This window comes from Athene noctua, chromosome 22, assembly GCF_965140245.1.
Source record: "Athene noctua chromosome 22, bAthNoc1.hap1.1, whole genome shotgun sequence".
Taxonomy (NCBI): domain Eukaryota; kingdom Metazoa; phylum Chordata; class Aves; order Strigiformes; family Strigidae; genus Athene; species Athene noctua.
The window spans coordinates 4,533,945-4,561,212 of NC_134058.1; positions in this window are offsets into that span (position 1 = coordinate 4,533,945).

Below are 27,268 nucleotides of genomic sequence, written 5' to 3' on the forward strand. Positions count from 1 at the left end.
TTCCTGTGAGATATGGAGATCTGCCCCCATTTCATAGACTGAAATAAAAAAAAAAAAAAAAAAAAACACCACAACATGCCCAGCGTTCAGCCTCAAGTTGTATTTTGCAATAGGGACTTTTTATCTTGTCTTTTGGAAATGGATTATAAGAAGATGAAAATCTTCTCTTGATCGTGAAACACACCTTTGCCAGTCACAGCTTTATAATCTTATAACATCTTTTCTTTTAATACCAACCAGGAAAGCATGCATGTCTGAAAAAAGCTGGGGGGGAAGCATGAGTTGTACATACACGAAACCCATCAAGACTACTCAAGCAAAAACTACCTCCACGAGGGTTCAGCAAATATATCGTAGAGAATAAGACCTACAGCGTGCTGGAGCGGAGATTCACTGAAGGATTGCTAACAGACCTCGCACAGTATGTTGGGTTTGGTCCAGTGTGCATCAGTTATCTGGTGTTACACAAGGAAATCAAGCTCAATTCCACTGCATGCAAAATCCAGCCCAGCTTTCCTGGCAGCCTCCATTTATCAAAACAACCCTGTCATGTTGAGTACCATTAACAGATAATGAACTCAGACAAGGGATGCAGTTACAAGCAAAGCACTCCACATGCTACAGGCCTAAGGACGCAGCCAAGGGAGCTGATACCTGACTTTATTATAAACATTCTAATTAAATAGAACACCTAGTTGAAGAAACATTAAGGTCATGACAATAAACAACAGAAGCTGGAAATCTGAACAAAAAAAAAAAAAAAAGAAGGTTTTGACTTGCTGTCAGTAGCTCCTGACACTGCTTAAAGGCATGGACAGTACACCCAGGTACACTTTCTCTCCCTACAGCTAAGAACTGGAAAGCACCCGTTAACTTGCAGCTTTTGGTTTTCAGCGCTTTCCCTGAATACTGTAACACTTTGTATACTGTACCTACGCACTTCAGATTATGAAAGATTGAGCACTGAGAAGTGACAGACAGTGTATCTTCAAAGAGCTGTAAAATGTGCTGCTTTCTAGACATACTACTCATAACAAACAGGAATAATTCATAACTTCGCACAAGAATCCTACCATATTTGAAGAATATTAAACACAGACATACAAATTTGAAGAATATTAAATACAGATATACTCCCTGCAAGCCCCAAGGTCTATCCATCAACAGCATTCTCCACTTCTTCTGACAGAATTAGCCATCAAGTACGCATAAACATTTCACCCACTAGAAAAGCTGCTCCAAAGGAGCAATTTCAGGTCTACCAGATACATCCATACTTGAAACACAAACTAACTGTAAACAGATTTAATGAGATTATACAGATTAAATGGGTAAATTAACTTCTTTTTTTAAGAGACATCCAAGACAACAAGGTCCCACAAATGCTTAAAAGGAGCTCACAAGTCATATGGTTAATTCATCCAGGTAACTTTTTTTTAAGAGTAGGTTCAAGTACACCGTCTGGCTTGCACAAAATGTACAAAAAGAAGCCTTAAACAGACTTTTAAGAACACACGGAGATATGAACATGACAAGTGTTTTCTAAATGCTAATATAACACTACTTCCCAGCTTAGGCAAGCAACAAGTATAACACATTAAACCCCTGCTAAGCTGAACCTATTTTTAAATGGGACTTAACACTGTCTTCAGAAGCTCTGCCTTTGGATTTGGCATCGGGTAGAGGGGAAGAGGAAGGGAGTAGGTTCAGGGATAACAAGCTAACGGCTTAATATTATTGTCACAGCACTGTTTTTCTTGCGTGTCACTTAATTCCAGCCCTCATCCAAAATTCCCCTTTCACTGTCCGTGCATATATTCCCAGCCAAAACAACAGTGATTCCTTCAGGAAAACAAAAAGCCTGAAGTAGAAGCAGTTTAAGCTGAAAATTAGCTAGAGAATTCCTGAGGCCAACGGTCAACTGAAGGATTCCTCAGCAGAGGAAACGTAGGCTGAGCTACTAGCACGAAAGGTCACCTCTTAACTGCTCAGAACAGGAGCAGTGAATATTTGTTACCCATTTCTGTTTGTTTTCAGTTCAACATCAAAACGTCTAGGCTCTACCTATTCTTAACACAAAACCTCTGGTCAGGTTAAAAGTGATGTTTTCTTCCTCAGAAAATAATGCATTGTTTTGTGAGTATAAACACAGATGAAAATAAATTATACTTAGCTCTTGACAAGACAGTTATTACTGTCTACATACAAATTTCTTCAAACCTGCTGGAAGCAGGAAAGTCTTGTCTATGCTTGTAGATCTCTGAGTACATGTGAATACCCACAGAAACAAGTATTGAGTTTTAAGCAGCTTCTTGCCACGACATTAATTCAGCTACAGCTTGATCCATAATTATACAAGGGTGCTTTTCCACACTACTAAAACAATCTCCAAGAGGAAATTCAGTGCAATGTTATTATTGCTTCAACATAATCAAAAGGCCATTTCATTCTGTAATCCAAGTCTGCCTAAGGAGACCGTAAACTCTGCACACAGTTAAACACGGGTCTTGTCCACTTCCGCTCCGCCACGTTTACAGATACAGCAGTTCTTTACAAATCAACACAAAGCATTATTTTAATCTGGTACAGAACTGCTGAAATTTCAGTCAACCATTTCCTTACCTCTCTCAAATCCCCAAACGGAACCTATAACCTTTAAAGACAACAAACTGTCAAGAGGTTTGGCTTTTTTTTTGTTGGGTAGGATTTTGTTGTGCTGGTTTTGGTGGGATTTTTCTGGGTTTAGTTGGTTGTTTTTGTTTGGGGTGAGAGGTGGGTTATTTTACCAAGCCTCTAGGTACACAGCATCTAACCTAGAACCTGCTAAACCGAATTACTAACGCTATCATGCGTTTTATGGTTCAAGTAGCGTGACTCCTTTTCTGCACTTACGTGGTGTTGAGGTTTATATTCCAGAAGACCTCCAGTCCTTACAGGTCACTGCTAAAATCTGACACCACATCAATACTCTGGGAAAGGAGGACCCTCTTAAAGACAGAAAAATCTGAGGAATTTCAACCTTATTTTAACCACTCAGGCCCAAGAACGCCAGGCACCGCCCTTGCTGTAACTGCCACCACCTACTCCTTTGCCACCCCTGTAAGATAACACCTTTGGACCAAACTCCACCTGACAAGAGAGGCACAAGTCTCAGACACAATGCACAAGGCTCGAAACAAAAAACAAACACCAAGACCAGTGCACTGGTGGTACTTAATGCTTGTTAATATGACTGCTTGCCATTAGATAAAAACACAAGGTGCCTCAGATTCCCTCTCAGCCGATCCAGAACTTGTGACAGCTGAAAGATTACTGTTGGTACAGTCGATGACCAGCTGAAGAATGGGGACAGTGACTTCAAGGACATCAAGTCCTGTATAACTCCATTCTACATGTCTTTGAAGAAATCTAGTAAGTTATTTTTATACAGCATCTTGGATGCATGCAGCACTTCTGTCACAGTAAGGAAGAAAAAACAAAAGTTGCTCCCCCAGGGAGCTGTGAAAACTAAGGCAATTCACATGCTAACATGTGAAACCTCAGGATTTTACAGGAAGGCTTAGCTTAGAAAGTGTGGGGGGGAAACACCAAAAAAAAACCCCAACCCAAAAACAACCAACCACCAATGAAAACAATGAAACAGCTATGGCTCAGCCCACTGGGGCTTCAATCTCAAATCCCCATACAATTAAGTCAATGTTCACAGTAGTCTCAGCCTATACCCTTCTCCCTATTCTCTCCACCACTCCAAATGCTGAAGACTCAGTTCTGCCAGCTATATAAACCTTTGAAACCACACTTCAGCGTGTCTAAAAAGGCCAAGAAAAAGCAAACACAAGGCAGAAGAGAAAACATTTTCTATTTACAGTTAAAACTTAATTCAAGGGTGAAACAGGACAAAATTCAACCAAAAAGACAGTAGGCTTTATTTGGGAAGAGGGGGGGGGTGAGAAAACAGGAAAAGATGAACAAGCTGAGGAATGCAGCAACTTAGCAAGGTCTGAAAATAAAAGCTTTGATGTGCATAGGTAAGTATCTAAGTACAAAGTGTAAAACTCAGTTGGGATATTGTGACCAAGCTACTAGGGAACAAGTAGCAAGACAAGTAACCTGAAACCCAACTACAGCTTTCACATGCGGAAATGAAAACAAACCAGGCAAGACAAATTTCAGCAGACACGAACTTTTTAGCTTATCACAGAAATCACTTTTTTTTTTTTTTTTTTTTTTCATTATTTCTGCTCTGGTTTGTTTCCACTTCTCTGTAGGGACCAATACTTAAGTTCAAAAATGTTTTTGTAGAGAATCCCTGCCCTGGGAAACTCCAAATTACAGAATGGTACATTGTAAGCCAAGAATATTAATACAAAATCCAGTTGTGTCTGCCAGATTTTGTGGTACTTACAGCAAGACATCAACCTGTTCAGCAGCTTCTTGAACTTAACAACAAAGTGACACGCAATTTCTTTTAGAAGGTATTATCTTAAACGAGAAAAAAACCCAAATTATTTGTCAAGACAAAGTCATATATAAAAGGAAAAATTTACATACTTGAAAACTTAATAAATGGATTTAAAAAAAAAAAGAGACCACTTGTTCTCAGCTGTATATAAAAAAGCAAACAAAATAAACCTCTCAATAGTTAATAGGGGAGAGGATAGGAGGGGTAAAGCTTAACAAAAGGAAGAAAAGAAGTAAGCAAATGCATCTTTTTCAACTCTATCAAAGCAGCTGTAAAACAATGGAAGTTTGCCTGTTCTTCCCTCCAGTTTCAACTCAAAGTTACGGTGAGAATGGAAAACATGATACCTCTATCAACAGCCTGTGGTATGTTTAAACTATTATAATATAAAGCATACTCATACTCACAAGCTAAAGGAAATGACTGCCAAATGCTTCCTTTACAATCTTCCTTCCAGAAGATGATGGATTCTTTACCAAGAGGTTTTGTCAACACACCAAGTATAGCAGAAATTGAACTAACAGATATGTAAAATGTGCAACGGATTTACGGCCTTTTATTGAAATCACAGTGGAGATAGAAAATGTGACTACAGCTCACAGTTTTTTAGTGCAGTAATCACTTTCACATTCAAAGGCTTCAGAAAATTCAATAGCCTTTTTTTTTTTTTTTTTAAAGTGACAATAACCACAGGATGTGACCATCCCTACAGTAATCTTTCGCTCCAGACGGGAAGATAAGCTCTAAAAACAGGAAGTTTCTACTATAATCTTGAAAAAAGGTTAACAGTGTAAAACCACATGACTCCAGTTCAGTTGTATGGGGAAGAAACTCTTGATTTCCCAAAACTATGGGAGAAGATACTTAGTGTATGAAACCAATTCAGGCATTGCTCCAACACACCCCTCCAGAATCCCCCAAAACATGGAATAATCTGAAGGTTTTCAGTTTATTATTCTTCTTTTCCCTCCACAAATTCATAAGAGTAAACAAAGAAGACAGCTTCCATCTCACAGGAAGAAATAGTGGTTAATGTCAAAAATCAATACTTTCCCACATAGACCCATTTCTTAAGAGCCTTAAAAAAAAAAAATAGACCAGGTCAAGAATTGCAAACAAGTGTTAGGCACGTATCTGCCTCGGCCATGCTACAGCCTACTACACTTAAAGTAGCCCTTTTATCCTTCTGAAAAAGGTCTCTGTACACTTTGGAAGACTTGATAAAGGGATACATTCAAAACGCCACTGCCTAGAGTGCACATGACCCTCCCTAAAATCACACACACGTTATGTAAAGAGTTTGCTGCACTCAACTTCGTTGTTGTTGTTTTTCAAACAGATAGGGATTTACTGATTGTAGGAACGTATTTCACACAGCAGTCTTCAGCCACCTACCTACACAGAAGCTTTAAGTGAACTAAAAGGAAGCAGCAGATACCTGATAGCCAATATCAACCAATTAACACTCAAAAAGGCGTTTCAAAATTCATTTCACAATATTTCTCACGCTGTAGATGAAGAGGTGGCAATAATTAAGCATGGTTTACACCAGCTTATCACACTCAAAAAAAAAAAAAGGATCCTGATGTATATTTTAACATAAATCAGTTCTGTGCTACTCGTCTAAACAATGTACATCTTCCTACCAGCATTTAACGTAAAATAATATGAAAATCACACTAAGGGCTAAAAATTCCATTCACATGACTATTCTGACTGAACTTACCTCAAAATTCTCAATTAAAAAACACACTAGTCTCAACTACGTTCACCTTGGTTTCATATGTAACGCAGCTACTATAGAAACACACAAATTACCTCAGTATTTTCAGGAAGGCTTTACCAGCAACGTGCCAGTTTTCCCCTGACACTGTTCCTTCAATGGCTTATCAGAAAGAGAATTTAATGTAAAAAGCATCCCAGGTTTTCTATTTAGTTGTCCCTTCTTGTGATATGGAGAAAAACACACAGCAATCCAACCAAAGACAGAAAAACTTAAAATACATAATTGCCATCAAAACTGGGCAACCAAATAAAGTCAAGGCAAGATAGTAATAAGGGTGAGATCTATCTACACAATTTCTTGAAAGTACTTGCAGAAAACCATAAAATATCAGGGTAGCATTCCCTCCCATTCTAAATTGTTCCAGACATTGCATCTGAGGAAATCAACTGCATCCAGCTCGCAAATCAAGACCTAACTGAAAAACACACACAAAGGGACAACTGCATAAAACATACATACATGTAAGGAAATATCTACATGTTCTACATTAAAATTTAAGTGAAAAGCAAACATTCCTGGACAGAAGGAATGCAGGAGCTTCAGACTATGTGAGGCAAGTTTCCAATGTAAAAATAAACAAAAAGCCACTGCACAGAAACCTCTTCAACAAAGAGGGCTCAAGAGTAATCAGTGACCATTATCAGGTGACATGGTCAAGCTGCAGTATGCCATCTAGTGTTGGACTCTAAAAGAAATGTTATTAAACCCACTAAACCACTGTAAATTCAAGTAAGCCAAAAAGACCTTGACTTTGCAATTGCAAATTTTAAGTCTTCTGTTTTCCCCTCAAGCGCTGACAACAGCCCAGCTGAAAGCATTAAGAAAGAAAACAAAGCATAAAGTTAAGCAACGTCACAGGAAGATCTTTAATATGTCTGGTTCACACTCCAGTTAACAATTCGATTCATTAATCAAGACATGAACTAAAGAACAACAGAAACAGCACGGAAAATGCACAAAAACCCAGAGGCACACAGGCAGGTCTTCTGACATGTGAGATACCTCGAAGGCGGCTTTGCTTGGTCTATGAGCTATTATCTCATTCTCTTCTGAACACAGGGACTAAGCTGTGATGAGGTGACTGACAGGAACTGCTGATTTTTCATGCTGGTGTTTTATTAGTAACAAGTATTCACATACACCTCACGAGTTCATTAATAATCCATTAATAAAACTTGTATGAAAGCTTGGCAAGCAACTTCCTCATGAAATAAAATCTGCTTCTTTGCTTTTTAGGATCTGAACATGCCAAGGGTGGCATATCAAGAGGTGAAAACATAATTTGAAGGCTACATTTTGTTTCAATTTTCCTAACATAGTCATCATTAAACAGTCACAGAAGGCACGCCAGGTTATTCATTTCCTTCCCATTTACAACCTCCAGTCATCAAGTTTCAGAATGAAAATTTTCAAGTCACATGTCTACAGCGGCACGTGTAACTTCAGGTTTATGTAACCATACACAGACAGCAAAAAGAAATAGTGCCCTTCCCCCTAAATATCAGACCAAGAGGTCACACTGTACACATCTAACTTCCACGAGGATGTCAGTGCGTAGCACAAGTAAAGGCTCTAAAATATATTAAGCAGGGAATTGTCAGGAGTAAACTAACAGGAAAAGAAACACTAGATAACATTTAGAGAAGGGAACTGGGCGGCTAACTAGAATCAAAGCCTGTGTTTTCAGGCTGACTTGTAAAGAACAGTTGTTAACAGTGGTTAAATATTAACAGTGAACGCAATTTTAAGAAAGCAACATGAAGTATACTGCATATCCTCCCTTTACAGGCGTGTAAGCAATGATTGCTTAGTCCATTACTCAATTTACAGCGTTACAAGACATCAATTCCAACACCAACATCACCTACATTCTTCCAAAGGAATGGGCAACAAAGTATGTTGTTGTCATTCCTCTTCATAGTATTTTCTCAATGAAATCTACACCTTGGGATACAACAGGATATATTTTAAATAACCAGGCCTTACTGGACAAACAACATCAAGAATAAGCCTGACAATCTTGCTGGATTCAGCTCTTGGAATGAATAGCCAGAGTGCTTTTCATGGCCTGCACTATGAAGCCTATCACTCGTACCTCATTTTTGTCAGCTCATTCATATACAGAAGGTGGGTTTAAAAGGAGAAACTTTGAAATCAAATAGTTCCCAAAAATATCGCCATATCCACTTGAGATTAAAACTTCTACTACCTTCCCTCCATTAGTCCAATTTAAGGTAGGAAGGACCATGTTTTGCTCATTAGTTTCAAAGCTTGGGTGGGGGTATTCGGTTTGTTTGTGCGTTTGAGGTTTTTTAAATAACCTTTAAGATGGCTCTCTTGATTAAACCATTTTCATCCTTCAATGAGTTTGATTCCTATTAGTTCAGACTGCAGAGAAGACATTGATTTTTACTCTAGTCAGGATCAAGAGAAGTAACAGCTTTTCCAATTAAACAGCTGCTCACAACGTTAAGTAGAAAAATATGTCCACAGCAATAATGTGCAAGTGTCCAAAGCACTCTTCAGTGATAACAAAAGCTAACAGACATGCTTGTAATAACTTTAACCTTTAACTTGAGAAAGGAGGAAAACTCCATGTATTACAGACAGTTCAGCTCCTGTTAACTCTGCTGATAAGAAGCTGTAACACCGAGAAAGGCTCAAAATTACAGACAACTCATCTTCCAGCTCTGAATTACCATCATTATACCACACAAATCACCACATCGGGCTTCAGCCTACTAAAATAGAAATCACAACCAGAAATGGTCGAGTAGGCTGCTGCTGCTTCTCCTCTTAAATGAAGCTTTTATACCAAACAAATCTATACAGTTCTTGCATTATAGCCTTTCATAGAGTTGCACTGTAAATCAAATGTTTTATTCCACAGCCTGCAGCTATTCCCACATTTAATAACTGACATGGGAGACAAGTTTTAATCTCCATAAGGCTGAAACAATTACTATCCTCATAACCACTCAAGTCAAAGGTAAAAATTACGAGTTTTGTATTACCTGATTGCATATTCAGGGGGAAACAGTTATACTTTTCCAGAGGAAAAAAGCAAAGAATATTAGTACAACAAAAGAGGGGAGCCTGAACAATCACACTCCCTAATTTTGTATGTATCAGGGCGACCACCCACTCCAAGCAGTCAAGACAAGGCTTTCTTTTAAGCTGTAGAAGAAATGCATCATTCTTGTCACAGAGCAACAAAGAGAACAGACACTACATCTGCAGATTTAAATATTCTCCAACCAAGAACTTGAACTGCAGCTTTAGGTAACTGGGGGAGGTTTTTTTAGTCATCAGGGAAACAGTTCTCATGCTTGGAGAAAAATATATGGAAAAGTTACCTGATTTAAGTGATACGGAAATCTGTTCTCTATCTGTGCAATTCCTGCCAATGCTGTGTTTTCAGGTTTTAAATTTCTCGTTAAAAGGAGTTCAACTTTAAATTTAGGAAGTTATTCTAACAGCAAGAGCCATGACTGAGAATAGCAATAGCTAGACTCTCCCTAAATTACTACCAGCACTACTTATACTCTGTCTTGGTCACATGCAGCTCATCCATGGATATACATCCTACCACAACTGCTAAAACTGAGCAGAATTTGGTATGGAATCTGCTGCCCCGTGCTGCAGTCCAACATCAAGCAACTAAGAAACATTAACTCTTTGAGGCTTTACAATCCCTAACAAAGAAATGCCCTCCAAAGGACCATTATTTAGTTTTTTAGGAAAGGATTGCAAGACCGTATGTAAATGTAAAAAAAAAGAAGAAAGTGTTACAGGGAGTTATAAACAACAGAAAAAAATCCTGTGTGAAATTCCATGTGGAATTTGTACGTTATTATATGCTTTACTATACAAATTATTACAAGCTGCTGGAAAGGACTATTATAAAAAAAAAAAAAAAAAAAATCACAGCAGGTCAAGACATTGCTTCTTTCTCTTTGAATATATTGAGGCAAAAATGCAGCGTTTACACCCCTTGTCCAAGAAAGGAAGAAAATGCCATCAGGTCCGAACCATTCATCTTTATATTTACGCTCTATATAGGCCTGAAAAGATACTTCAAACATTCAAATTATTTAACTCAGCATGAAAACAGTAAGTAGGGTGTTAGAACTCACAATGTTTTAGGAGCCTTGTGAAGGAATCCGCCTCTCCCCCCCCCGAGCTAAAATCCTTAAGACTGATCTCCAGGCCAAACCAATATTCATGCTTCCAGTATACCGAGAGGCCGGATGGCCGGTGGGAAGGACAGGAGGAATGCAGAGCGACCTCAACGGCTTTTCTCCAGCGAATCCCCCTCGTGGCACGCTGGAGGGGAAGGAGCCGGGTCCCTGGGCTCCGCGCGCCCTCTGGAGCCCGCTCCCGGCAGCGAGCGCACCCCGCGCCCCCAGAGCCGGGCTCCAGCCCCACTGCACACCGGGGAACGCGACAGCCTTCTTCCCGCTGCGGGGGACCCGTGTCATCTCCTCTGAACTCACACACAGCATCTGTATGGGTACCTGAGCGTGCCCCCGTACACACACGCACGCACGCGTGCCCCCCGTACACACACGCGCACGCACGAGAGCGTGCCCCCCGTACACACACGCACGCACGCACGAGAGCGTGCCCCCCGTACGTGAGTGTACACAGGTACATACCCATATACGTGAGCGTACACATACGTATTACCTCTCGGGTACATACCCATCACAGTCCCGGGGGAAGAGGGCCCAGCAAAACACCACAGGAGCAGCCGTGGCTCACAGAACAAAGCAATTTCTCCAATTTTGAGCAAGGATCAGCATATATAAGCAGGTTGTTGGGTGGTAGTACACAATTTGGCTTTCTCCCACTTTATATATCTGTAAACACAACAGCCTTTTTCAGACATCTGGGGTTAAATGTAGTCTTTTCTAAATTTACATGCAGGGTGTGTATATATATACACACACATGTATGTATGTATACCCATAGGTGTATATATGTTACACACATACGTGTGTACACTTACGTATAAACACACACGTATATCTCAGTTGCCTACCCACCACGGCCCCAGGGGGAAGAGGGGCCAGCGAAACAGCACAGGGCGAGCCGTGGCTCATGGCACGAAGCAATTTTTCCAGTTTTGAACAACTACCAACATATTTAAGCAGGTTGCTGTAAATGGTGTGGTAGTACACAACTCAGCTTTCTCTGAGTTTGATTTATGAAAGGGTGTTGCTTTTATCACACACAGTGCAGCTTCTCTAGGAGTACAGTGTCCACAAGAACAAGGTAGAATTTTACACCTGTAAATTTATACATGTTTCGATAACAAGTATTCCTATAATGAGTGTTTTTAAAAGTTCCTTAAATATTGCTAAACAACAAACCATGCAGCAAAGCATCTTATTCAGAATGGATGTGCAATTGTACCTTTTCTTCCACCCACTACCAGTGTTTGGGGTAAGCCTCCCCCCCAACCTCCCTGGGAAAAAAAAAGAAAAAAAGGTTTTATTTTTCTCTGAAATACTGATGCCCAGTGGGAGTTATTCCATTAGGCTGCATAAATAAAAAAACACCACCACAAAAACAGAACAGTGTAATAAAGCATTTTAGTAGTAATCAGAATTCAAAATCATCCAGGCCGAAAAGTCTCATTTTCAAATAGCTCTCACAAACTTCCACTCTCAACTACTTGGCTTAAGTGAGATCATGATGTTGCAACGTTCTTCCCAGTTTATCTCCTGAAGATACTTTCCTTCACAGACCAGAAAACCTGCAACTGTTTTTTTCTGATTCTTCCTACTCATGAAAATTTAATGTAGGGTGGGAAATAATGGCAAAGCTAAGAACAGAACTGCATGGTAGTCACCAAGCCCATTCTGTCATTAAGAACCAGCTACAGAGCAGGAAAAACTTAATTCGTTTTATGTTGGAGTTAGTACCTCTCCTTGTTATTTCCTGTCCCAGTTTTGTGGGAACACTGAAGTTTTTCACAACAGGAACGTCTCTCATATCCACAGCACAGAATAAGTTATGTAGTGAGCTAATAAAAACACGAACATGTTAGCTGAAAACATCTTGAGCTTTTTATGTCATATGCCTGTTAATTATTATCTACATTTCTACAGCTTATCTTAAAGAAAATTGTGTTGGGCAGAGACACCCATCATCTTTTCTATTGACAAGCACAACATTTTAAAAAAAAAAAAAAATCAAGTGTTTTACAAAGAAACACAGCCTTACACAGACCACTTTCTGTACAAATTTCAGTAAATTAGCAATTTGAAGTGGTTTAACTCTTGGAATTACATTAAGTATAAGCCAATCCTAGACAATACAACTTGTTTTAGGACTTACATTTCATCACTTAAAGATACTGGTCCTTCCATCCTTATCAGCCTTTAAGGGTGTCATAAGCTACTCATTTTCATATCCAAAAGCACTAAAGAATTCATAGAAGGCTACACCATCTAACATGAGATGAGTTTCTTATCTGAAACCTCAAGGACATGAGCATCTTGATCTCTTTTTCCCTATGTATGAACCCTTTTGAAAGACAGTATGCATGAGCAGTCTCTGCATAAACTCCTACATGCTTTTTCCTCTGGATATCAGGTGACTCCTGTGTACTCTTAGAAGACCTAAGAGCATTAAATCCTTTGATTTGATCAAGTAATACATGTGCCCATGACAAAATGGTTCCTTCTTCAGACACAGAAGTTGAATAGGTATGCTACAATTCCTACAGGACATTAATAGCAAGAAACAGATCTTCTCTTTACTAGCCCCATGCTGTTGGCCACTCGACTGCCTCCCTCATCATGGTGTGGATAAAGCTATGTAAGTATTCAGGTGAACATTAAAATGTCGGTAGAAAAAAAAAATAATCTCCCTGAAATCTGTCCTATCAAATCTGTCCTATCCATTAAATTTTCATGGGTAAGAAAAGTCAGGAAAAAAAACAGATAGCAAAATAAGACACTACCTCTGATTTTTGTACAAAGCTATTAAAAAATTGCTACTTCTCTGTCACTCTGAAGGAGAGTTAACTAGCTCATGTTGAATAAAGGCAAAGTTTCATTTTCAATGATTTCATGTGCAGCTTTCTAGTGAAGGGAGTAAGGAAGCTGCTCTCAGGGTTTTGTTTTTTTGGTTTTTTTTTTTTTGTCAGGCTGAGTATGGATCGCAGGAGCAGTTCTTGATCTGTTTTAACATCAATCACATCTGTAAGATTACCTCACAGACATAAGAACTGGAGTTTTTAATTATTATTTGTAAATTAAAGATTTTAAGGCACAGTATTTCGGTTAATCAAAAATCCATTTAGTTACCAAACTATTAAAAGGCATATTTTAACCTTAAATGAGGGTAAGTTACTGCCATGTATCATCATAAAATTCTCACTTGTTGATTATGAACTTGCTCCCTAAAGCAGGTACGTGCAGAAGGTAACACTGACACAAGAAAGAAGCTATGCAGAGACCATCTAATAACTATTAATCAATTCAATTAATCCAAATCTGAGCCCTTGGGAAGAAAAAAAAAAAAAAAGAGAAAACAGACTGCAGAATTTCGTTATGTCCTTTTTTTTTTTTTAATCCTCCAAATTAAGCAGACTCAACCCATGACTGAGAAGTTACACAATGGAAGCAATTTCCAGTGAGCTGTGAAGGCAATCAGAGTTCCTAACCAAGAAAGAAGGGGTTTCCTTCACCCCCACCACCCCCCATCCTCATTCTCCAGTCTGAGGATGACATTTTCTGGTGCAGACAAGCACGTAAACACACAAGGTCATGCTCTTGAGTTTTACTCACATCTCATACTGAAGATGTATCTTCTATTTCAGAAAATCTATGATTATCCTTCTAATCTTTCTTGAAGAGGATATTCATCCTTCATCTAAGGAGATTCAAAAAGATCTCTTGAGGACCCTGCTTTTAGATACAGGCAGTAACTGTAAGAACTCTAAGGGCTGTAGGAATTCAGGGCTATCTTCAAATGACCATTTCCTTTAAAGTAAATCATAGGAAAAATGAGGACTTAAAACAAAAGTGCTTTTTATTTTTAAACAAGCTCTACATAAGGCCAAAGAGGCAGAAGAAAATCACTTGTCTCTCCAACACACTAAGTCATTGCCAGGAAAATAGATTGGGGGGGGGGGGGGGGGGGAAGTCAGAAAAGTTTTTTGTGATATGAACAGGCAAGAAACATTAGCCTACAGAACGGATATAATAAGCTTCCACCATAAATTATCTTCCATGGAGATATTTGTTGCAAGAAAACTGTTCAAAATAACAGCTGCTCTTGTAATTGCCTAACAAATACAAGTCAAAAACTCAACTTCAGAGGCACAACAGCTATTTCATAGCTAAACAAACCCAGGCTAGGCCACTTGGGCTGCAAAAAACACCACTCAGAAATCCCAGCATGTTTGGTGTAATATAAAGATTAGCCTGTGTCTTCCTTGAAAACTTTACACGTGATTTTTTTTTTTTTTTTTTTTTTATCTGTCAAATAGCAACTACCTATATGCCTTTTTGCAAAAAGAAACATACATCTGTGTGGGTGACTGATAACACAAGAAAAGCAGTTTCTGTACACTGGTTAACATTAGGTTCCCACACCTTAAATACAGTCATTCTGCATTTCATCTTTAGCAATATCCTGATGGCAATAAGGGCCAAACTATGCAAAACATCGCTGGATTAAGAATATTATTTGCAAGATACTGGGTTTTGATCCACAAATCTGTAAAATCACATCTAAATTAAACGCCATATAAAGCTAAGAGTTACTGTACTTGCCCGTTCACAGCTCTATACTTTTACACACATGGAGTTTGCAGTTTTATAACAGCGCAAGAAGCAATTGTGAGTTTTAAGGTCATGCCTTTGTACTTGTTTATTTACCTTTGAAGATCGAAATCAACAAATAATTGAGAACACTAGCTAAAAATAGCATCTATTGCAAGACAAATCTAGAGTCTTTTACAGCTACAAATCTTTACTACATACCTCAGTACAGACTCTTTTTCTCAGAAAGGATCAATAGCCTGGCCACTGTTTGAGCACAACCCCTTCTTTCTGCAGAACCACTACTGTTCTGATTCGGAAAAATCAGCAAACTGCTGTGCACATAAAAATACTACCTGCAATTCAACTGACAGATAAGTAATCTTGGTAGCTTTCCTGTCTTTTGCTAAAGAGTATTTCCTCAGACCTCATCTCCCTTTCACTTGACCAAAATAGAAAGATTAAGGTAAGCCATTTACAGGCAGGAATACTAACGCTTATTACATGTTATTTCTAACTAGCTACACTGAATTTAAAAACGTATTCAGAAATTATGCCAATGGCTTTCAGCAGCAACATTTATGCCTCCCACAGCTAAAGTCTGTGCATTTTCTCCCTCCCTTATATTAATGTGTTTATCCAACCATAATTCCATTAGTATTATGTAACACAGACAATCTTCTTAGGCATTTTATCATTACCTCACGCCAAAACCAACCTACTGCACACGTACACTGCCACTACAAAACTGTTACCTTTCTAGACTTTGCTGACAGAAAAGGAACTGTCTGATGTAGAACTGAACTGACGCCTTCAACTGCAGAGCAGATCTGACTGTATCCTTAGCCAAACTCTCACAAAACAGAACAGCATCACCACTGGCCAATGCCATCTTTTCCTTATTAAGCACTCATGACATACTAACAAGTTATTTTGACAGTTGTGATTCATCCTTTAAGAAAAAAAGAACATTAAAAATACATTTAATGTTTGTCAACTGTCTATCTCTCTCTTGCATGTCAAAGACAGTAAATACTATTTGCAGTTATGTCTGTAATTTGACATTAATTCCTTAATCTTCTTAAGTCAGGACAAGCTTGTAGATCATTACGAGGTTATTTAGAAGAGGACATTTGAAGTATTACATGAAGTGTACATTTTATTAAGAAAACAAGTTAACTCAAGTTTTGTACTTTGTTATTCACACACCTGAAAATAAATCAGTCTCCTTTGGAGAGCAATAAAAAGATGCACTCTGAACTATAATTGCTACGTAATCCTCTTTTGCGTGGTACAGTATCTGCTAACAAGATTGCGTAGCTTTCACATTGGATCAGCAAGACTGTGACCTTTACTGACAGTTATTCTAACTAATATTAATGCTAGAGAGATGGCCAGTGCAACAACCTTCCACATTTATGCTCTCCCGCACAGACGCCACGTGGATTAGCTTCCACTGTCACCACTTGTTTCTTGCTTGCATTGAAAAGTACATGGATCAGGCCCAGCAATTATAAATATTGCCCTGCATCTGCTGCAAACTACACAAAAAGCAGGCTTCTCCGGGGGGGAGAAAAACCCACACCAAAACTTACTTTTGCAGTCTTTATTGTGCCACACCTCATTTAGAAGATAGAGCAAACTGGATCTTCACTAGCACCTCTTCAAATTATTGATAGGGACTTCTGCCATTCTTCGCACAACCATTTCTGATTGTATCACTTCTATTCAAATACACATAAACAGTGCAGGAAACTCCCCCTAGTGAAAACAATCCAACACTGAGCAGCTGGTACCAGAATGAGAAGGAATACATTACCTTCCTTCAACTCAAAGCTAAAAAAGCCCGAAACATATACATGCAAGAATAAAACAGGAATAAAAACCTCTGTACCTACAGACTGCAAAGTAAACTGGACATAAAAATTTGAAAGAATTTAGGCCTTAGGAAATACAGCTCGGTCTTGTCAGTCCTCAGATGTAAAAGACACAGGAGACGAGCCATTACCTTCAATAACTTTACAGAGAATCTGATCACTCAGCAGACCAAAGGACCGAAACAGCACGCCTTGACCGCTGCCAGCTTTTGTCCGTGGAACAGCCATTCTAACTGCACCCGAGCCTCTTCCCAAAAATCTAACAGCCAAAACAACACAGCTCGCTCTCAGTAAGGATCTTCAGGCGACTGTTGTGAACCAGAATATTTGCACTTTTGAAGTCCACTACCCACTCCCCAAATAAAACAAACAAAACACCAGTCAGAACTAGTACAGCCTAGTTACTATTCTTCTATACCCACTGCCTGCAGGCCTCCTTATATACAAAGGTCTTCAACCAATGCCAATATGCAGTTGCGACTCTTGTTGAAATTTAAGTTCCAAGTCAAGGGTTTTAACTGAGCCAGTAAAGATAAGCTTAGAAATAGCTTTGAATAAAAACTACCTAGGCAGGGTCAGCTGCTGAACTTACACATGCTGAAACTCATACCGCTACACTGGTGAAAGGAAAGAGACTTAAATCAGAAGGAACAGCAAGACGACACATTCTAGGCAAAAATGCTTCCTCCTGTATACATTCAACATTCTCAAACGACATCCAAGAAAGAAAACTCACTAGCTGGCACATGACAAGATTTTTAAAATCTAATTTGCATGCAAGAGTCTAAAGCTGTAAGAATTAAAGTTACTTTTAAGTTTTGTAAGCAATTTTGCAATGTGCTTGAGTTTCCAGAGCAAGCTTTATTCTGATGCAAATTAGAATGTTTCACTTGTTGGTACACTAGCTACTAAAACTAGTTTACGTAGAAAACAGGATGTGAAATAGCAGCTACATCTATCAGCAAAATAGTTTTTGCTAGGTTTACAATCATAATGCATTTTGTAATTAAATTGCTAATGTTGCAGAACCCACTTCTAGTCAAATATACATGTAATTACATTAATCAATTAGCCTGTAATTGCATTTTGCTATTTTTGATTCCCAAGACTTTGCTGGTTGTAACTGAAAAACTGATATTCCCTGGTTTTGGTTCTTGGGGGGGTGGGTGTAATATCAATACAACTACAAAAGAGGCTGAATAGTTTTAAATATCATTATGTTTTCCAGTTAAGGTTTACCTGGAAAACAGAACACCATCTTCAGTGTACAATGTTCTGTCAGTCATAATGGGACAGGATCTGTGTATGACTGCTCACAGTGTGAGCAACTTGAAAGAGAAAACGGACAAAAATATTACACTGCAACGTTCTAGTTTAAAATTACTTCTTCTGAATGCAGAAATGAGCTCCTTAAACTGTTCTTTCTGCCTCAGAGGTTTCTTCCCAAATGATTACTGTAATTTCCAGGGGAGATAATCTACCAAAAACAAAGGAAATCCCATTTTTCAAATTTTATTTGCACTTTGTGCTCATCTAGTGGAAAGAACGACATTTCAGTACCTTTTCCTTCCAAACACAAATAGAAAGATCACACAATGAAGTGTATCTTGCTTCAGGATTTTGCCTAAAGATTCAAGACACATGAACAGTTATAAAAACAAAGTCATAAAATATGAGCTAAGCAGGAAGCATGTTTTGTTGTCACAGAACTGGAACCCAAAAGCAAACAGTCAGCCAGGCACCCATCATAAAACTTCCTCTCTGTAGTATGTATTTAAACAGACAACTTTTATTTTCAGTATCAGGACAGAGACGAGTCCATGAAACAAGGAACTTAAAATTCTGCCAGACCACCCCACAATGACAACTAAACCAGAGGGTTTGTTCCTCTGGGAAGTGTTTTGTTTCTAAAACTAAAGATGCAAAATATCCTACTATGAGTTATCTGATATTTCCCCAGAAGACTCATCAAAACACATTGGTATTGCAAGACTACAAACCCATAAACCACATTAGAATTATCACAGTTAAGTTAAAAAGAAAATTCTATTGAGTTACGAGTCTGGCACAAACACAACCAGAAATCCCTGACCTTTCCCTGAGTCACTGTCATTCTTAGAGATGCATTACTCATCCAGATTCCACTACAGGTGCAAGTTGGTTTGATGTATGCCAACAGGATTTTATTTTAAGCCAGGAGTAGTATCTGTTTCAAGAGCAGGTACTTCTCAGCCATTGTAGCCTTGGTGTCCTGTGTAGTCTCCTGAACTCCTACTGGAATGCTTTAGAACGGATTCCCTAAACAGAGAGCCTTAACATAAGCAGAGAACAAAGTTATACAAGGATATTTATATAAACTTCCTTCCCCAAAACAATCAAGATTTCTATTGAGATAGCAAATTAATCTGGACAACACTCCATCCACAAAAATCCTGCTTTAAGTGATGAGCAAGGAGTAATTGTAGCTGAGAAAAAGTAATCCTGTGTTAAGAACTACTTTTAATGTATTTCAGTTCTATGTGCTAATTTTGGTTTAAAATCCAGTAACTTTGGTCCTTCAGTTGATTAGGATCCAACCAAGGTGGATTTGCTGTGATTTACATTTCTCAGAACGTCCTGATAAGATCAAGTGTGATCAATACCACCAACTATGAGATTTTTTTTCCCCCACCAGACACCACAAAAGAAACCTGAGTTATTACTTAAGATAGCAAACAAGTTTGCATGCCTTTAGCTGTGATTATAACTGATAAACTGTTGGCTTATCCCTTAGCATGTACACCTCTGCCTTTTCACATTTTTGGGTTTGTCTCACAGCTTATTAAGTTTTGCAAACAAAAGCAGTTGGGCCCTTCCCAAGGGATTATTGCATTTTATTATCTCGGATAATTTTAAAATAGCAATGTACCTACACAAATAAGACTGGAACTGCAAGTGTCTTCCACCAATTACAGAAGATTTTTTTTTTTCTATTAGCTGCAGACACACAGTAGTGTTTTTTGCAGAGAATTGCAGGATAGTGTTTTCATCTACCATGACAGCTGAGGTTGTGTAGATACCAAATACACAGTAAATGCAGCAAGTGTTTCTTTTAATAAACTGCCACAGAAAAAGTATGAAAAAAAATGATTCAAGCTGAGGACATATTGATGGGTACAAAATCCTTGAGGCATTATGCAGCTCACACAAGCTCATGGATCAGTATTATTGCAGCAACCAGTAGCCGTCAAAGCCAATTACCCCAGGGACTTCCCTGTGTGAGGACTGGGTTCCATAGATGCCTTCTGTAACTGTCAGAGCCTGAACACACTGGAGAGAGGAGGGAGTGCTGAAAATCTGTCACAGCCAATTACTGCCTATGTTTTATTTATGTCAGGATACACCTGATCAGTGAACAATAAAGCCATTTTATAGAAGATGATTACAAAAACAGAATGCAAAATGGCAACAACTGGTAGAAAAATTTCATTTATAGATAAACACAGCACATGCACTTTCCACACAGGAACATATAAAATAAATTCTCGATGCTGAAGCAGTGACACACACAGGTTTTAAAGCCTTTGACTCCAAATGTAGACTGCTTTTTACAAATGCCCTGACAAATGGCTGATTTGTATATAACTCGTTTTAGAGACAGGAAGATGCAAGTCAGTCTACTACAATGGATTTGAGGAATTAAATTTTTTATGGAAGGAAACCAGATAGGGAAAAGAAGGGAGTGAAAAACACTGACACAATATGGAGATAAGTCCACAGAGCATCTTTTCCGTGCAACAGCCTTTAATTTAACTGCCTAACTCAACTGACAAAGAAAAAGGTTATCTACAGGAAAAAATACAGAAGTTGCAACATCCTCCAAGGCTTGAGAACCTGCTTTGTACTTATCTGTCTTCAACTTACCATATATTACCTGCATTTTCGAGTTAAACAGATTTAAGTTTAAATCCACCCTTTGCCCATGGAACTTAACATCAGATCCCAAATAAAATACTGATTTTTTTTTTTCCTTTCCCCCCACAGATAGACAAACTATTCCTAGTTTTATTCACGGTGATTTTCAACTCACTTCTCTCAAGAACAAGGCATTGTACAAAACCGTTCTGAATGAACAGATCAGTTGGAGCCTCGACAGGCAAACGTGCTGTTGGGAAATCCATCTTTAAACAGAATTGACCTCCCAAGAGAAGTTGTACTGGCCACCAAGATAGAAGTTGGCACTTCTAGGTAATTCTCTCCAATTATTTTGCTTCCTTAAGTTTCAGCTGCCAACATTTCATATCCTCTCTGATCATGAGGATGATGATCCCCTCCCCAAAGGCACCGCAGATCCCCATGCGAGATGCAAAGAGATTTAGTGACTACACCAACCACTGCTCTCAAAATGTCATTTCCCTACGTCACCTTTGAAATCAGCACCAAGCTAGTGGTCTATACAATTTTTTTCCTAAATATGGCCTTTTCAAGTAGCAAATCTAAACCAAGTGATACTCTGTTATTTTGTAAAGTAGTTTGAGATCTATTGGGATTTTTCGAAAAAATTTTTTTAAATGCACTAATCATAACAGTGGGGAAAACTTCTATATTTCTTACATTTCAGTGTTGAAAATTGCTTTGAATAATCTGAGAATAATCAAATAATCTGATCTACTACTCTGAAGAGCCACCACAATACTCACTGCCGCTTCTGTTTACTCTTCAGCTTTAGAATATAACAATTCAACCCAGGGCCTTAAAATAACTTTGGCCCACACATGTACTTTATTAACGGAAATTCAAGAAATAATTTATCATACAAAAGGCTCCCATCTCAACAAACACTGCAGACCTGCTCATCACCAGGATCCAATGGTACTTACTCTTGAGAAACAGACAACTTGAACTTCTCTGACTTAGATCATTTCACAACACTGTTAGCATTATGCAAGTATTATTGTCAACTTAATTTACAAGGAGTTTACTAAAAAGCTGGGTAACCTGTATGCCCCTATGAAACAAAAGGCACTGAAAACGGAAAACTAAAGGGCATGAAAACTCCACACACAATAGAATATAATGGTTTCCCCAGGATTCTGCAGATCCACTGCAGCATGAGGCTGAGTAGGCAACAGAATTTACGATACCCTGGTGACTTCTTTGTCACTCCACCCTTCTTGCTCTCCTCCTGCCACCACTGGGGAACTTGGCTACCCAGAAGCTACAGTAACATCACAGCCACAGTGAGGATATGCGACAGCTTCCAGACACCGTTGCACACTGCAGAATTTGGAAGCTGAACGCAGCTCAAGAATCACGTTGGCCATCTCTACCTGTTGCAAGAGCCATCTGGAAGACAGAGGAAGCCCAAAGATCGAGGAACCAGTCAAGCCAGACAACACACAGGGGTATTTGGGTATGGTCTTCCCTGGGAGTAGATTGTAAAGAATGCAAGTAAGAGGCATTTCAGACCTGAAATAAAAGTATGAAAGGAGTGGCTGTTAGGTGCCAAGCTGTGTATTCGAGACTTGGATTCTCCCCTCCCTTTCACATATGGCATACACAACAGTCTTCAAATGGTCATTTTGTTCACAAGTCAGACACTGTGCAAGTACAGCTGCAGAATAAAAAGGCATTTTAACACCAAAATATACCTTCCATCTAGAGTTTTGTGTGCACTTTGGTATATTTTTAAAAATAATCTCTCCTGTAGCTATTAGAAGAAGATACATAGCTTATTGTTTTAATAGAGCTAAATGAAAGAGGATCAATATTATTTTAATTTTTAAAGGTCTGTTTATGAAATGCAATCATCCTTCATTAAAAATGCAAGCTGTGCTTCACAAGAGGTTAGTGTAAATGATTCATAGTTTGATATCTTTCCAGTATAATCATCCTGTCTCAGGAGGGCCCATCGGATGCTTCATCACACCACTCAAGCTGGTATTAAAAAAAATACTTGTCCATGACAAAAAACCAACACATTTTTTAAAAATCCTACCCCACACATTCTTCATCCCACATACCTATAGATCTCCTACGCATGTATTATCAGATGGCTGCCTATTTGGTTGGATAGTCTGTGGCAAAAATGGATCAATCCAGCCACAGTTTTCCTTTTACTATCTTTGAAAAAACCCAAATAAACAGAAAACCCCACCACAATAAAAAGAGTACATACACACACTCTGCATTTGAGACACATCTTTTACTTAAAGAAAAAAAAAAATATATATATACCCACACACCACAATACAGAAAACTACCCCCACACATTCTACCCTCAAATGTCTTGTTAAGGTGGGGGCAGGGGGGAAATCTCAAATTGTTCAAAATGACTTACCTAGCCTGAAATCTCAGTATGATTACCACCTTTCATTAGAACGAAGAGAAAATTTACCTTCAACACTGGACTTCAATAGGTTCTAAAGATTGAAATCTTCAAAGTCAAGCCTGTACAGCATTAAATGCAAGACCTTCTATTTAAAAACACTAATTGCAGCTAACCACTTCAAAATAGCAGCATCTGGCTAATTATAACATAAGGTTTTAACTAATAAACTCTTAATTATTAAACTCCAGTGTTCAATTTCCTTCATAGAAATAAAACAGCATTATATTATAGCAATTACAAACACTGTGGATATACCAGTTACAAAAAACTCCTATCGCAGAAATCCCTTTTAAAAAGCTCACCAGCTGCTACATTAAAGGGCAGAATATAATGCTTACATTATAACAATGTCTACAGAAGAAGTGTCCTTATGAGCTGTTATACACAGATGTATACAGCCTTTATCCGGCTACCAGATATTTCACCTTGCTATCTATGCACGCAATAACGCACAGCACTTCTGTTTGTGCCCATTACAAGACTATCTGCCAATAATTTTCATCTTTATTCTTTTCTCTCCAAATACACCCCTTTGAATTTAATATAACTGTACTACCATCACCCAGCATATTTATGTATGTGATGCTGAAAATATATTTAATCAAGGCAATATTACACACTGTAGTGTCTGAGCTCCTGAAGTTCCCTAGAGAATACATTTGGTTTAGGCTTTAATACCTGCCAGGAATGCCCCTCCCCTAAAAAAAATAAAATCAGAAATATAGCAGATCTAACAGAATATTTTACAATGGAGTTGCTCAGTATATGCATTCAATCGCTCCATTTCCCAGAAGATTCATTACAGTTACATTAGAAAGTCAAATCAGGCAATTCTGCAGTCTGGTGAAAGCTAGCATATGAAAGCAGGTTAATACAAAAGAATTTCATTTTAAATAGAGGACATTTAGGACTTTTTAAAGCAACATTATGATAAAAATTTCAGGGTGTTTGTTCTGGCTTCAGAGCCTGCTTTTCAAGTCTCGTTTCAATGATGTAGCTGATTTTCTAAGGAAAGAGGGAGGGGATGTTAGATCTCCAAGGTTTGCCATCTTAATTACCCTACTGCTTCCACACGTTGCTAAGAATCACACTGCAGACACACAGCTCTACTCAACAGCCAGCATATAGTTAGTATCAACTCCTAGCAGTAATTCTAAATGCATTAGTTAGCATTTGCAGGGACTGTCTATCACACACTAACAAATCACTGGGGATTGCATTTTAGACAAAGGTATTAAATGCAAGATACAGCCCATTTAAAGTTTGCTGCTCACCTTACCACAGAAGTATTATATATAATTATTACCATTTATAGCCTTACCTCCATTTCAGCAAGGAAAATGCAGATAGAGAATGTAATTACTTATTAAAGTAATAATGTAAGAATTGATTGACAAGACAGAAGGAAAAAAAAATGTTCAAAGCAGTATTAACTTCAGAGTATAAGCTTATCTTAATGAAACCAACTAACCATAGAGCAATTCTTTACTATAAGCAAGACACCTACAAACACATAAGCCATATACACACAGTTACAAGCAACACCAAAAAAAAAAAAAAAAAAAAAAAAAAAAAAAAAACACAACCCAAAACCACAGAACACAAAAAGTAGTTGTCAACAGCACCAGCTTTGGCAGGATTAAAGATGAACTTCATGCACCCCTGCCTATGTTTAATTTAATACAAAACTAAACGCAGTCAAAACATCTGGTGCATTATTAATGGTTATCATGATAAATGAAATTTGACGTTTCACAGGAACTCATTAGATATTCTACTTATATCCTGTACTTAAAGTGGAAGACCTACATTTGGTCCTGATTTTTCTTTCTGGAAAACATGCGTTGTGTAGATAACTGAGACATCACAACAAAGCATCTGCGTGTATTAGGAACTCTCATTCATAAACAATATTTAGAGCACATAAAAGCACATTGGGGGCGGGGACAGGAAAGGCAACTCTTACATATATTTTTCTCTTGCTCACACATCAGGTGCAAGCTGTTGCACTCCTGTCTCTGAAAGGCAGAAGGTAACACTGAATCATTTCATCTCCTCCATAAGAGGAGTCTCCTGTCTTCGACAAGACAAACCTATTTTGTATTTTCTCTCATCCCAAATCACCATTTCTTTTGTTGCTAATCCCACCAGGTACAGGCTTTTCAGGAAAAATGTTCAAAGCATTTATTCCCCCCACCAGTTATTTAAGTAGTCACCTTTTATCCTTACTTTCCATTTGCAGTATTACGGACAATCTGTAGGTTAGGTTAAGGAGACAGAAACAAAATCCAAGTTTTTACTCAAATTTAATTGAAGAATACTGTTCACTACTACTGCCAGATAAATTTCTCAGTCAGGCATATAATGTTGTTTCTAACAACACAGTTAAATTCAATTTTTTATTATTGTTTTTGCATGAATATTCACTGTGCTATTTGCATGCGTTTGATTAAGTCTGTTATATTCACTATCTCTTAAATTATTTTGAGACAAACTGGAGTCTCAGAAGTGCTCAGAGCCCTGCATATTTACCTGTTACTGTCTTAATCTGAAGGGGGCAGAGGGGGAAAAAAAAATCAAGACTCAAGTTTTCATAATAATCTCCACCTGAACTTAATAGAAGCAGAATACCACCAACTACTACACTGGACTACCAGAAGAAGTTGAGCTGATATTTCTGGCCCTCATATTGCAAAGGAATAAACTTGCACTGTTGATTACTAATATTGAACTGCTTGTACAACCTAGGAAAATTAAATAGAAAACATTTTATATATCAGCCACTTCAGTGTGAAGCAGGTATACCAAAACTCGCAAATGAATAGTAATTTGACTATGAAAAAAGTCTGAAAAAACAAGGGTTATCCTCACTCCCAGCCTCTGATGGAAAGAAGAATTTAAGCACCACTGACACTATTTTTTCTACCCTCTACTAGACCAAATGTTACTGAAATTCAACATATTTTTAATAGCCTTTCGCCCCATTTGAAGAGCAGAGATCACAAGTAGGGGCAACACAGATACAGGGTCATGCAACTCCTAAACAGAGATTAGAAAATGAACTCACACCTCTGTTACAGCACTACCACAGCAAGCCACACCATGAGGCTTCTTGCAGCCTTTTTACATGCCTGTGCGAGATAATGCTATATATCAGGAATAAATACACTACAGTCAAACTAAGAACCATGTTTCCCTTTAATTTCTCACATCTTGACTCAAGAGCTGTACAAAAAGTTATTAAAATTAATGCAAACTATCATAACTCTTTTTTATTACTGGTAATATTCCTTCTAAAATATTAGTCTCCTTGGCTGAACCAGCATGTCTTTTTGAAAGTTGTCTTTGAAGATCAGAAACTCTTTAGCATAAAAAGTGAAACACGCAATCATGTTAATTTGACAAGGTAAAGGGAAAAAAAGAAATCACTTCAGCTTAGTATTTCTGAAACTCAAGCTATTCTTTCTTTCATTTTTTTTAAAAAAAGCATTTTTCTTTCCTGGTTCCCACTACAGTAACTGAAGTGAGGATGTAACAAAGGGTTTTGGTGCTCTGAGCATTTCAAAAACAAAACAAATAAGTATTAAACTTGGCAAGTGACCTAAGTAAACACCTCCCATCTTGAATAAAATTAGTAGGTTAGAATAAATTGCTGAAGCATGAACCACCCCAACAATCCAGCGAGTACTTATTTTTCCTTCTTTGCATAATACATGCTGCAACAATATCTAAATATGCATGTATATACACATATATGAAGGAGACAAGAGCAAGAGCACACGTGTTTTATAAACAAGAAATTCAAGCTGGAATTTCTCACTCTTCCTTCCGAAGTCTAAGTGAGCTGTACGCCTAGCCAAACACCATATCATCCAGAACTATCTTGTCAAAAGCAAAACCAGAGCATCCACACATTTCAAGTTCTTGTACAAAATTTAAAAAAAAAAAAATAATAAATAAAAAAAAAATCAAGAACTTAAGTTGCCAGAAGTA